Source organism: Pongo pygmaeus, chromosome 8 (genome assembly GCF_028885625.2).
Source record: "Pongo pygmaeus isolate AG05252 chromosome 8, NHGRI_mPonPyg2-v2.0_pri, whole genome shotgun sequence".
Lineage (NCBI taxonomy): Eukaryota > Metazoa > Chordata > Mammalia > Primates > Hominidae > Pongo > Pongo pygmaeus.
In genome coordinates this window covers 92,451,482-92,464,630 of record NC_072381.2, presented here as the reverse complement: position 1 = coordinate 92,464,630, position 13,149 = coordinate 92,451,482, and the positions used below count along the sequence as shown (strand labels likewise).

The 13,149-nt window shown below is 47.9% G+C and overlaps 1 protein-coding gene across 17 annotated transcripts in view; it reads left to right on the top strand.

Moving 5' to 3' along the window:
- The window catches only part of SGMS1 (sphingomyelin synthase 1), a 323,691-nt gene that overhangs the window by 1,815 nt on the left and 308,727 nt on the right, over window positions 1-13,149 (top strand). For 5 of the 17 annotated variants that reach the window (XM_054437153.2, XM_054437164.2, XM_063670571.1 and 2 more), the window contains exon 1: window positions 1,604-1,897. The exons of 3 other annotated variants lie outside the window; for them this stretch is intronic. The gene's annotated coding sequence lies outside the window, so the exon portion shown is untranslated. Of the gene's footprint in view, window positions 1-241; window positions 777-1,583; window positions 1,898-2,188; window positions 2,902-13,149 lie in introns of those variants that run through there. 9 more of the 17 variants (XM_063670573.1, XM_063670575.1, XM_054437163.2 and 6 more) reach the window with 8 other exon arrangements.

The following is a 13,149-nucleotide window of genomic DNA, read 5'->3' as shown; positions in this document are numbered from 1 at the left end:
TACCTGGAGGGCTTTGTTAATCATATTGCAGGACTCCACCCGCAGTTTCTGGTTCTGTAGGTCTAGGTGGGGCCGAAAACGTGCGTTTCTAACAAATTCTAGGGTGATAATGACGCGGCAGGTCCTGAGACAACAGGAAACCCAAGGCACTCGAGGCATGCGGTCAATAAATATTCACTACGAACATCAGCACCATCGAAGCTGCCCACCAGCAGGGGCCGCGGGGTATGCGCCGCAGGGAAGAGCACGGCCTCTGTCCAGTGTCCCTGCCGGTACATCACTCCTCTGCAGGGACTAGGTTAGAACCGGGAGGCAGCCAGAGCAGCGCTCTCGCTGGATAACGGAAGAGGACTCCCTTGCCAACTTCCGCCTCTAGGGAAAAGCGGAGGCCCTCCGCCACCGGAGTTCTGTTGTCTCGATTTCGCTGCAGTTTGCTTCTGGCCCAGGCGAGAACCTGTCCTCTGGGCAAGCCAGGGATCGGTACAGGACTCCTATACCCCAAGGGGAGGCGGAGGCAGGTGCCGAACGGAGGCCAGAGCCCGGCGCCCGGAGCCCGATGGGAGGGCGTGGCGGGGAAGGACGGCGCTCGCTCCCGTCCCGCCAGCTCCCGGGTCAGTTCCGAGCGCCCGCGGCCCGATGGCCGGGCGGAAGATGGCTGCCCGGAGCGCCGCGGACAGTCACGTGTCACGCCGGGCTCGTCGCGCGCCCCTTCCCCCGCTCGCCAAGTCCCCGACCCCGCGGGAGGCACGGCCTCGGGCTGTCTCTAGGCCACCGAGGTGCGGCGCAGGCCGGCCAGGGAGGGCGGGCGTTGGGGCGGGAAGGCCAGCTCTCCCCGCTGTCCACCCTAACTTGGGCGCTGGGGCTCCGCTCGGGGAGCAGAGGAAAACCTTCCTTCGGGCGACTTGCACCAGGTGGGGCTACTGGGCATGCGCGGGCTCCGGCCCCGGCCTCGCCGCTCTCCGGGTTTTCGCGGTAGCTCGGAGGGGCGGCGGGAGGTGGGGCCCAGGCGGGGCGGGGCGGCTCTGACGCAGTCGGAGTTTCCACCTCCGGCTGTTAGAGCCCTTGCGCCTCCCTCGTGCTCCCGGGCTTCGCCCCAGGCTTTTTTTTTCTGTTGTGGGAGAAAGATGAGAGTCTATGGTTAGAGGTTGAAAATGGGCCGAATAGTCAGGTCGGCCGTTTCCTATAAATGATCCATCGGGCGTTAATCCCAAGTGTCTCAGCCCTTGGGCTTGGTGGGAAAGAGAATCCGGGAGTAGTTCGCCAAGTCGTGCCTGGCTTCCAGCAGGCACGAGTTTGCGTTCCCTGCTTTGTGACCAGCTCTAGCGGCTCCCGTCTCCGGCCCTGCCCCAAGGGATTTACCGTCCCTGATTGTAAAATCTGGCTCCCGCCCGGCCTTACTTAGTGGGCCCCTAAAAACGCTGGGGAAAGCGCCCGCCTCTTCAGTTTCCCATTACTTGAAAGTAAAATTCAAGGGGTCCAAACCGCGACTGTCCCTTGGTTCGGGGTCCCACTCGGTCCCGGGAGGAGCCCCCCACGGACCCCGCCCGGCCGGCCCGCCCCCCCGGCCGCAGTGAACACCCGGAGGAGCGGAGTCGCGTCGCGCGGGAAGCCGGGCCGGCTCGGGCCGCGGACTGGGCATGCTCGGCAGCCCGGGAGGCTCGCGGTGGCAAGTCGGAAACGTTCGCACCAGCGGGGCAGCGGCTGCGGGCGGCAGGCGGCGGGCAGGTCGGGAGTGAGAAGCACCGGCCCGGGCTGACTGCTCTCCTCTTGCGCCTAGGGAGCCGGTCGGAGAGCGCGATTGGGGTGCGGAGCCCCGACGCTGCCCTGCCCCGGATTTCATTCCGCGGCGGGGGGCTCCGCGAGCGGAATTCCGGCGGCTGCCGTGACTCCAGTGCAAGTGAGTCGTGGGGCCGGGACAGACAGCCGGCCTCGCGGTTGCGGGGGCCGATCGGACACCTGTCTCGCGGGCCCGGCCTTATGCCGGGGAGCGGCAGGCGGGCTGCCCTGGGGCGAGGGGGCGTGAGCGCAGCCCGCGCGGTGCCGCGCGCGTACCTGGCGGGCACTCCCCCGGAGCTGCTGCTCCCCGGGGGTGGGCACAGCGGGGAGGTCCGGCGGCTCGGAGCCGGGCTCGGAGGGGGCGGGCCGCCGGCGGGGCTGCCCGGCTGAGTTGGGGCGGGGAGGAAGGAGGAGGCGTCAGTGGGCACCTTTTCAGAGCTACTGCGTGCTGGCTGGAAGGTTGCCTGGTGTCGGATTGGGGCGATCGGGAGGCGAGGAGCCTTTGGGCAGTAGCCCGCCGGGGGTCCGGAGACCCCCTCAGGGGCCGACTCCAATCACGGCTCCACCCCCACAGCCTAGGTGGCGGTGTGACAGTTGGTACCTTCGGGCCAGATCGCAGCCGGCCAGGCGCCCACTATTTCGGGATACCCCCACCGTGGCCCCTCGATGCCCCCTGACGACAAAACAGGTGGGACACCCCTCCCCGAGGAGCGCGCCCCTTCTCTCCAGGCCGCGTAACAGCCCCCCAGGCTCGCGGGCGGCTCTGAGACCCCGCAGGGCTGCCCCCGCGGGGCGGGGACATTTAGGGGCAAGGCCTGGAGGGGCATCGGCGCAGCCCAGAACTGGACGGTGTCTCCAGGACGCGGCTTTTCCGTGACAGAGGGGGTCTGCGCTATCCCCCAGCGACGTGTCAAGGGCAAAACAGCGGCAGCAGCGGCTGCCTCTCCCACCGTCTTAACCCGAACTCGGGCTTGTGGCGTCCTCCCGTGGGCCGGATAGAGTGCTCTAGTCCAGCTAACGGATTCAGCCTGGAGCGTTCTGGTGAATGCTGCTTTCCTCTTTGGTGCCGCGAAGTAGAAATCGGGATGAGGGTTGTCATGGCCGGAGGGAGCGAAGAGAATCCAGGCAGGTGCTTCTCAGATGTTTCTTTTCACCTTCAAACAGTACAGACTTCAGCGGTACACGCTTACGAAACCAAGTGAAGGATGCTTTCTGAAAGGGAAGTTTATTTTCTATGTTCTGGGGCCTGTCGACTATTTTAGCTCCGTTGACATTTACCTTCCTGGACCTTTAAAGCTGTTTGGACAGGTTATTTTGCTTTTAGGTTTGGTGATGTTTCTGGTTGGCTCCGTGGATGTGGAAGTGGCGAATATCTGATGTGCTGTGCTGTGAACTCCCCACGCTTCCTGGCACTGGGGGTTGAACATTCAGGGGGGACTGAGTGGGCCGAAGGAGAGGAGTGGGACTGGTGACGTAGGAATGCGATGGGTGTTGCCTAGAGCTGCCCAGATGGAACGGGGTTGGCGGCTGTTTTGGCCTGTGCAGAAGGGGAGAGGGCGGGGCGTTTCATTGGTCGGGGTGTGAAACGTCCACTGGCGAAGGCAGCGGGGGATGGGTGCCTGTCTGGTCAGTGCTCCAAGGGAAGCCCAGGGATGTTTGGTGATTCAGCAGGTGGCAGCCTTCCAGCTCTGAAGACATGCCGTGGCCAAGCAAAGAAGCAAGCAAGCAAGCAAGCAGCAGCCTGTGCCTGCTATCGGAGGCGCCAGCTTTGGGGGAACCTCCAGGAGCTGCTTTCTGCCTGTGGCAGCTCACTTGTCTTATCTTGCTTCCTGTTTAGCTCTGGAGGCCCTGGTATTTCGAGTTTCCTTACTGCGCCTCTTAAAATATACAGCAATATATAGCATGTTTTTAAGTCTCTCCATCTCTGTGACCTGCTGGGTAGCAGGGGGGTGGCCGCTACCGCCGTGCAGTTTAAGTAGTTATTCTGCAGAAAGTGACAGTGATATGTAAAAACAGTGAAGTGGCCTTTCCTTCCATTTCTGCTTCACAGAATAGAAATTTATGTTTTTAGTAAAATAATAAGATGTATTTCTGCAACTCTTCAGTGATAATAGTGAGCTATTTGAAATTTCCGGAAACTTTTTAATAAAAGACATTAACTCCAGAGATGTATTAAATTGAAATCAGAGGGACACGGTTATTAAGCCAGTATCTTACTCATTGGAGGATTTCTAGCATCTTGCACAGTGTCTAACTTGTAGTATTCAGTACATGCCTCTGCAGCTGAAATTTTAAAAATTCTTCATAACAGAAGAGTTTACCAGTATTTACCATGTTCATCATCTAAGTCTGTATTATTATGGTTAGAATAAAATATATGCATCAATACCTTTGCACGTTGACATTTAAAGAATGTTTATGTTTTCATAAGACATGATTGCTGGTGTTGACCATAGACATTCAATTTTAGCTTGAAAACTTGATTCTTTTACTTTTCTGGTTAAATTTATTAATTTTCAAACTTGGGGCAGATCCTACATTTCAGCTAGAAAAATGGTGTGCTTTGTTAACGTCTGTCATGAAAACCAAACGGACTCCTGACTCCTAAGTATAGCCATCAGTTTTTTTTTGTTTGTTTTTCTTTTGAGACAGGGTTTTATTCTGTCACTCAGGGTGGAGTGCAGTGGTACAATCTCGGCTCACTGCAGCTTTGAACTCTCCAGGCTCAGGTGATTCTTTTACCTCAGCCTCCCGAGTAGCTGGGACTACAGGCACGCACCACTAAGCCCAGCTACTTTTTTTTTTTTTTATAGAGATAGGGTTTTTGTTATGTTGCCCAGGCTGGTCCCAAACTCCTGGGCTCAAGTGATCCTCTCGCCTTGGCCTCTCAAAGTGCTGGGATTACAGGTGTGAGTCACTGCACCTGGCAGTATTTTATTTTATTTTTTTTAACTAAAAAGTGCTCCTGTTGCATGTCAAATGCTTTAACTTAGCATTTTATACATAACATTTCAGGAAAACTCTGAAAAGTGCTGCTGTAGAAAAGCTGAAAGAGTATTTTGGGAATAAAAATTCTGGATTGTTTGCACACAGGGATCACTGCCCTGGTCTTTAGGAGGGAGGCATGATGTGCTGCCAGTTCATTCTGCTCTTTACCATCACTGTCTGTTCCTTCCTCCAATTGTTTAGGTATTTCTTCTTCTCCTAAAGATGTACTTTCTTGGCATGAGCTTGCTTTTTAAAGCAATCCTGTCAGAAGAATCTGTTGCATTTTCTCACACAAGTTTGATCAATGGTGATTTTTATTTTTTGATTGCCATATACACTTTCCCACCACTTCATATGGCAAACTATTCAGTGGCTCTTGGAAAGAGCTGTGGTCCTTGTGTCCTTGTGGGGGCATAACATGTTATAGATGGCTATGCCTTTTTTGGATGGTAGCTATAGCCATAACAGTCTCTTCTGGAAGAACTGTTATGACATGCTGGTCTTCAAGATTTTTGGCTTTCCTATTAAAGGCTTTTGGTCAGGAATATAAATGGCTATTTCTCCTCTCTAAGAGTATCCCTATAAAGGTTGTTACCTCCATTAAGCTACCCAGTCACAAGAGGACCTGATTTTGGATCAGCCCACTTGGATGTGGGAGTTGGGAGGCAGCATTGGATGTCGGGGAGGAGAGAGTGAAGAAAGGGAAAGAGAAGGGTGGGCGGAGCCCCAGGAAGGTAGCTTGGTTTTATAACTGACTTCTGGATTGAGTAAAGCTGCATTGAATTGTGCTGATGAATAAGTGTGGCTCAGGCTCCGCTGAAATGCTTTGCTGTTCTCCCAGTCCTCTGTCTCCACAGATAAACACATCACACACAGACAGTCACACACAGATCCACAGACACAGAGACTCACACAGACAGCAAAGAGAAAGACACGGAGAAACAGACACACACACTCTGCCAAAAGCCAAGAGCACCAGTGTCTTTTTAAACTAATATGTCAAAGGGAAAATCCAGGGCTCAGTAGCAGGTTTGATTTTTGGGGGCCTGAAATTACCCCAAGCTTGTATTGAGAAAGATTCCCCTCCACTCTCAGTGACAAGCTGATCTACTCCCTTAATGATGTAAAGCCATGGGGGCTTTAACTGAAGCAACCATTATACGTACAGACAGGTGAGTGGAGATTTAGAGAATTTGGGTGATTTACCTTTTAGACTGCTGGTGCTGAGAGCTGAGCTCACATTCCAGTTCTTGGCACAGGATCCTCTCACTGTGCAAAAGCCCCTTGCTTGTTTTATGTTTTTCTCCTTCATTCCCCTCCCACCACCCCCCAGGCCCCTCTCCCCCAGAGGAGCCTTCTCTCCAGTGCAGGATATGTTCTTGCATATGTATGTATTTTGTTAAAGATGTTGAGTTACTTTGTTTTTAATTTACATAAGTGGTTCTATGCTATAGATTTCATTCTTTTTTTATTCAACATTAGAGCTTTTTATTATGGAAATTTGCAGGCATTCATAAAAGTCAGAAGAACCTTAACATTTTATTTGTGAGATCCTTGTTAGTGCAGGTTTATCTAGTGCGTTGCCTTGAGTGCTGCTTTGTAGGGCTGGTCTTTTATGTGTCTCCTACTTTTACTTACCCATTTCCCTAATGATGGGTGCTTAACTCACCTCCACTCCTGCTACCACTAGCAAACATCCTGTATACATTTTCTTTCTTTTTTTTTCTTTTTCTTTTTTTTTGAAACAGAGTCTCGGACTGTCACTCAGGCAGATGTGCAGTGGCATGATCTTGGCTCACTGCAGCGTCTGCCTCTCAGGCTCAAGAGACTCTCCTACCTCAGCCTCCTGAGTAGCTGGGTCTGTGTGCATTTTCTTAATGATCTGGTTGAGAATATCCCTAGGGTAGTGGTTCTTAAAGTATGGTCCACACCTGGCAGCATCGGCATCAATTCTGAACTGTTAGAAATACAGATTCTTGGGTCCTAACATTCCAGACTTCCTGAATCAGAAACCCTGAACTGTGTTTCAGCATGCCCAGGCTGGAGATTCTGATACATGGGAAAGTTTGAGAACCATTGCTCTAAGGGTATGTACTTAGGAGTGGGATGGCTGAATAATGGTGTACAAACATACCTGTTTTTACTAAACACTGCTAAATTACTCTCCAGAGATGCTCAGCTGCTTTCTGTTCCACATCAGTGCCCAAGGGTTCCTGATTCCCCACGTTCTTACTCAAATTTGTTATTAACCAACTTTCTAGTTTTACCAATGTTTGGTGGCCATAAAGCGGGATCTCATTGTTTTTTTTTGTGAACTTATATGATTTCTTAGTAAATTTGAACTCTTTTAATATATTCGTTAGTGATTATAATTTCTTTGACTAGCCATACTTGCTTTTCCTAATGTGTTGATTTGCAGATTTTTTTTTTGGTATATTCTAGATGTTAATCCCATCCTGTCATCTGTTTATCAACTTTGTCAATGGTAACTTTGAGAAATTTTTAGTTTTAATATAGCCCCAATCCATTAATTTTTGCCTTAGGTTGCACTTTAAGAGTATAAGATATTTTTCCTTACCCCAAGATTACAAAGATATTCTGTATTCTGTCAGCTTTCCAGTTTTACCTTTCACATTGAGGGCTTTATTCTATTTGAGGTTCATCTTCATATATGTGAAAACAAAGGAATCTCACGTGATTTTTTTCCTTTCCATTCTGTGAGACAGTTTTCCTAAATCATCTATTAAACAGTGTATTCTTTCCTTCATACAGTTTTGTGGAGCCACTTTTATCATACCTCAGGTTCCCACAGACACACATTAGTTTACTTTTTCAACTTTATTAAGAGTTATTAAGGCTGAGCGTGGTGGCTCAATGCCTGTAATCCCAGCACTTTGGGAGGCTGAGGTGGGAGGATTGTTTGAGTCCAGGAGTTCAAGACCAGCCTGGGCAACATGGAGAGACCCTGTCTCTACCAAAAAAAAAAAAAAAAAATTAAAAAAAAAATAATAAAGCCAGGGCCAGGCGCAGTGGCTCACACCTGTAATCCCAGCATTTTGGGAGGCTGAAGCAGGTGGATTGCTTGAGCCCAGGAGTTCAAGAACAGAGAACAGCCTGGTCAAAACCCTGTCTGAACAAAAAATACAAAAATTAGCCTGGCTAATTGGTATAGTCCTAGCTACTCAGGAGACTGAGGTGGGAGGATTGCTTGAGCTCAGGAGGCAGAGTTTGCAGTGAGCCCAGATTGCACCACTGCACTCCATCCTGGGTGACAGAGTGAGACCCTGTCTCATAAATAAATAAATACATAAATAAAAATAAGAGTTGTAACTTATATATGTAAACTAAATCCATTCAAAGTATACAGCTTGATTACTTTTGACAGATGTACATACCTGTGAAACCATCACAGTGAAGATACAGAGCATTTCCATCACCCCAAAATTGCCCTTGGGCCCCTTTGTAATCCATTCATCCCTTTGTCCCCAGACTTAAGCAACCACTGATACGCTGTCACTGTAGATTAGTTTGTGTTTTCTAGAATTTTATATAAATGGACCATACAGTATAGTACCATTTTGTGTCTGGTTCCTTTCATTCAACATATTGATTTTTAAAAATCTTTTAAAATTATGATAAAGTACACATAACATAAAATTTATCATTTAACCATTTTAAGTGTATAATTCAGTAGCATCAAGTACATTTACATTGTTGTCACCACTATGCATTTCCAGAACATTTTTTATCACCCCAAACTGAAACTGTCCCCATTACTTGCAACATACTGATACCAGTCATCTGTCTGTTTCTATGCCCCCCCCATTTTTTTATTATAGCGTTGCAGTGTGTTTTGTATGGCAGAATGAGCCCCTGCTTTTCTTTACACTTTGACTTGGTTATTTGTGGATCTTTATATTTCCATATGCATTTTGGAATGCTTATTAAGTTCTCAACAAAGTTAGGAAAGTGTGATGGGTATTGCATTGAATATATAATATGATTTTTCTGTCTAATATTATAAGATTTTCTGTCTTCTTGTAATTCTTTCCATGAACATGGTCATCATTTCATCTTTTTAAAATGACTTCTTAATAGAGTTTCAAATTTTCTCTGTCATGATAACATTTTTTATAAAGGTTGCTTTGAGGATAATTTGAATCTTGGCACCTTAGTCTCCACATTAGAGGGAGGCTAATAGGGGTTTTGGGACAGATCTTTTAAAATATTCCTTCATTTATCAACCTGTAATGGCATTGGTGAAATTACTCACCCCTGGTAGGCCCTGGTTCCTCTTTCCTCAAGCTGGAATAACAACACCCCGCCTTACGGAGGCTGCTGAAGGGTTTAAAAGGTATTGTAGGAGATGCTTGGAGTACAGATCTTGAAACAGAGTTGTTGCTTAGTTATGTTGGTGGAATGCCTCCCCTAATGCTGGTTTTAAATAGCGTAAACTGGCTGGATGTGGTAGTTCACGCCTGTAATCCCAACACTTTGGGGGCCAAGGTGGGAGGATCGCTTGAGCCCAGAAGTTTGAGGCCAGTCTGGGCAACACGGTGAGTCCCTGTCTCTACTAAATAAATAAATAAATACACAAAATTAGCCAGTTGTGGTGGTGTGTACCTGTAGTCCCAGCTACTTGGGGGGGCTGATGTGGGAGGCTCGTTCGAGCCTGGAGGTTGAGGCTGTGGTGAGCTGTGACCACGCCACTGTACTCCAGCCGGAACAACAGAGCAAGACCCTGTTTCAAAAAATAAATAAATCTCATAAACTTAATACTTTTGTCTGTTTTTAAGGGTTGATAATAAAGAAGAGTCAGAAAAGCAAAGTGAATTAGCCAGCCAGTGAATGTGTAACACTCTGTAAGACTACATTTGCAAGCCCATGTTTCTGCCTAGTTTTGTTGGGTTTCACAAAAAATACGGGTACTTCCAAAGAATTTTACAGTCGACTGGGGAAGAAAAGGCTAATATGCAAGAAACAATTAGAGAACTCTATGTGACAGATGGTATATAATTAGAGGTGAAGTGGTGCAGTGCCAGGGGAGTTACGAGAGGAGAGAAATCCTGCTCTGTGAAGTTTTGATTTGGCTTGGGTGGAACTAGTTTAGGGAGGGGAGAAGGCGCTGGAGAAACCAAGTAGAATTATCATTTCTGTTGGGAGTCTTGAGGGCCCAGTATTGAATCCCATGGCAGTGGATATTGTGCCCAAACATAAGTATCTCAAAATCAGTGCTGTGGGATTGGTGATAAATAGTTAGAAGATGCCTAGATAAGCAATAGCTCTCTGTCTTATAGTACAGTGGTGAAGAGCACTGACCCTGGACCCTGGGTTTGGATCTCAGCCTCATCATGTAGAAGTTGTAGGACCTCAGGCAGGTTATGCAAACCTTCTGCGCCTCAGTTTCCCCAACTCTCTGGTAGGTGTCATAACAGCAGCCACCTTACAGGGTTGTTGTGGGGACTGTATTAACATTTACAAGGTACTGAATGCCTGGCATGGTAACCACAACATAAATGTTAGCCGTTATTATGACAACTTTTGTTAATATTCATCACATTCCTCCTGTACCTCTCTTGAGGTGTGTGAGGCTTTATGCCCCAGAATTGGATGGCTTTTGTCCGGAAAGACCTGCTTGGAGGCTGTACAAATTTATAGAATGGGCTTTTTCCACATGTCGGCAGGCATTCAGTGGGCGCTCAGGTTGCAGACTGAACAAGTAAATACTGAAAGTGGAGCCAGGTGCATTCTCTATCATTCCTGGATGTCCTCACTCAGGGCTCTGGAATTGAGTGGGGAGAAAAAGTCAGGTGGTAAGCATTCAGGAAGTGAATTTTATTTTGCTGTATTCCTAGTTCTGATTAGACCTTTTGGCAGAGATGTCGGAATCACAGGGATTCACACTTGTTGATGGCTAACTGCATGCCAGACACTTTCTAAGTCCTTGACCCAAGGAAATGGATATTGTCATTATATCTTTTTTGAAGACGAAGAGAATGGGACAGAAGTAATTTGCCCAAGAAAGTAGGAAAAAGAATGCCCTGGAGTTTAGTGTTTGGGGCCTTTGCCAGGTGGCAGAAATAACAGAAGTAGGTACTGTTGGTGGAGAGCCAGTACCTTTACATAAAGCATTCTAATATACAGGTTACCCCAGCAGGGCATTCCCATGACCTCAGATGTTTATCAGGCGAAGCCAGTGGCTCTCAGATTTCAGTGTGTATCAGAATCACTTGAAGGCTGCTTACAACGCCCAGGGCTGGGACCCACCTCTGCCAGAGTTTGTGAGGCAAAGAGCTTGGGGCAGGTGGCAGTGGGCAGTTGACATGTCTAATGCGTTCCCGGATGCTGTCATGCTGCTGGTCTGGGGACCACTCTTTGCAAACCACTGCCATCAGCAGTGCCCACGTCAGCGAGGAGCCAGCTGCTCCTACTTCTAGTTACAGTCAGGTGGGATGATTTCAGATTTAGACATTGGAAGTGCTTTCCGCCTCATGAAATAAAAACTGAACTCATGTGGTCCTGTTTATCTAGGACAGCAGAGGGGTATCTGAGCCAGTCCAGAGCAGAAACTTGCTTTTCCTGCTCACCAGTATTTCTGGCATGGCTCAGGAGAGATGATCCCAAGGTGGAGAGAAAACTTGGAAATATAAGTCAACACTCATTAGAAGCTTGGAGTGCCATCATTGCATCCCATCTTAGGAAGATGGCCTCATTTATTTTTATTTTGTTATTTTTCATTCCCCCTCCCATTGGCAAAAAAAAAAAAAAAAAAGACTTCCTATTCACCACTTATCCCCATGGAGGAATATTTAGGCACAGACAAATTAAAAGTATATTGAGATACATAGCCTGACGGTGGAGAGGCAGAAGATAATCTTATTTGACTAGTTTAATTATAGTAGAAAACTGTGTTTGTAGGAAAAAAGAGCTTTGTACAGCTTTTCTCCAGCTGCCGCGAGGTCACATAGCTACAATGTGTACCAAGCTTAGCACAGCACCTACACACACTAAGCTCTCGAGAAGTATGAATAGTTATTATTATAGCAGAAGTTTTCTGTCTTGCAATCCAGGCTACATTTTTTCCTATTTGAAAAAATGTTACATATATAAAACCTTGGGATGAAAACCTTTTAGAATTTAAATATTTTGTAGGACCTCAGGATTTAGAAAGAACTCAGAGGTGAACAGTACAAGTAAGTTGCATTTGGGAAGAAACACTGGTTTAGATTTTTCTCTGTGCTAGTTATCAGGACTCTCCCGTGACCCTGTCAGCCTGTAACAGCTCGTTTGCTTGGTGAGGGAATGTGGCAGGGCAGAGAGGATGGGGGGATTGCCAGGGGCCAACTGAAGAGGCTAGAGAGGCCTGTTCAGGTATGGAGACACTCTCCAGTCTGGTCTTTTTATAACTCAGGGTTGACAGTGGCAGTAAATATGTGTTGAGAGTCCCCTATGGGCCAGTTCCCCTGGTGAGCCTTGAGATACAGAGATGAGTGCGATGGGGTCTGGGTCTTTGAGGGATTAGTGGGGAGACAGACATGTCCACAGATGATGTCATCACCAAGTAGTGAGTACAGTTTCAAAGCTGTACACCTAGCCTCCCTGGGTCAGGGGTGGGATGACTGGACAGAGGTCACCTGCCCAGGTTCCCTGTGTCAGCAGAGTGCACAGAAGGGAATCCATACCATAGGTCAGTGTAGATGGAGCCAGAAGTGGCATTTTTTGGTTTTTATTTTCTTTTGTTTTAGGGTTGAAAGCCACACGAGGTTTCCATTTTTAGTGACATAATCCTGACAGCAGAGACAAGCCTGGGAAGATGTGTGCTATAAGTAGTCGGCCCCCAAAGGGAGAATCAGAGCTGGGACTGCACTTCAAAACTACTTAGGGAGTTACAAGAGTACTTGAGAGTTTATTTTCTTTGTTTTTAAAAAACGTGGCTGTGAGATTAGGAATTCGAGACCAGCCTGGCCAACATGGTGAAACCCCATCTCTACTAAAAATACAAGAATTAGCCTGGCATGGAGGCGCACGCCTGTAATCCTAGCTACTCAGGAGGCTGAGGCAGGAGAATTGCTTGAATCCAAGAATCGGAGGCTGCAGTGAGCCGCGATCACGCCACTGCACTCCAGCCTGGGCAACAACAACAACAACAAACAACAAAGTGGCTAAATGTTAGCTATCTGCTAGGAATGTAAAACCTGGAGAAGATTAATGACTTTCTATCTTTAAGATAAATCAACTTTTAAAAGAAGGACTCTATTAAAAACAAAGTTTTATTTTATTTTCCCTGAATTTTTGGCTAAGTGTGAAATTCCCCTTTCATTTGTGTTTTCAGTGGTTCCAGTTTCTTATTTTCTTTTTTCTCCCCTCCACTCCTCCTTTTTGCCA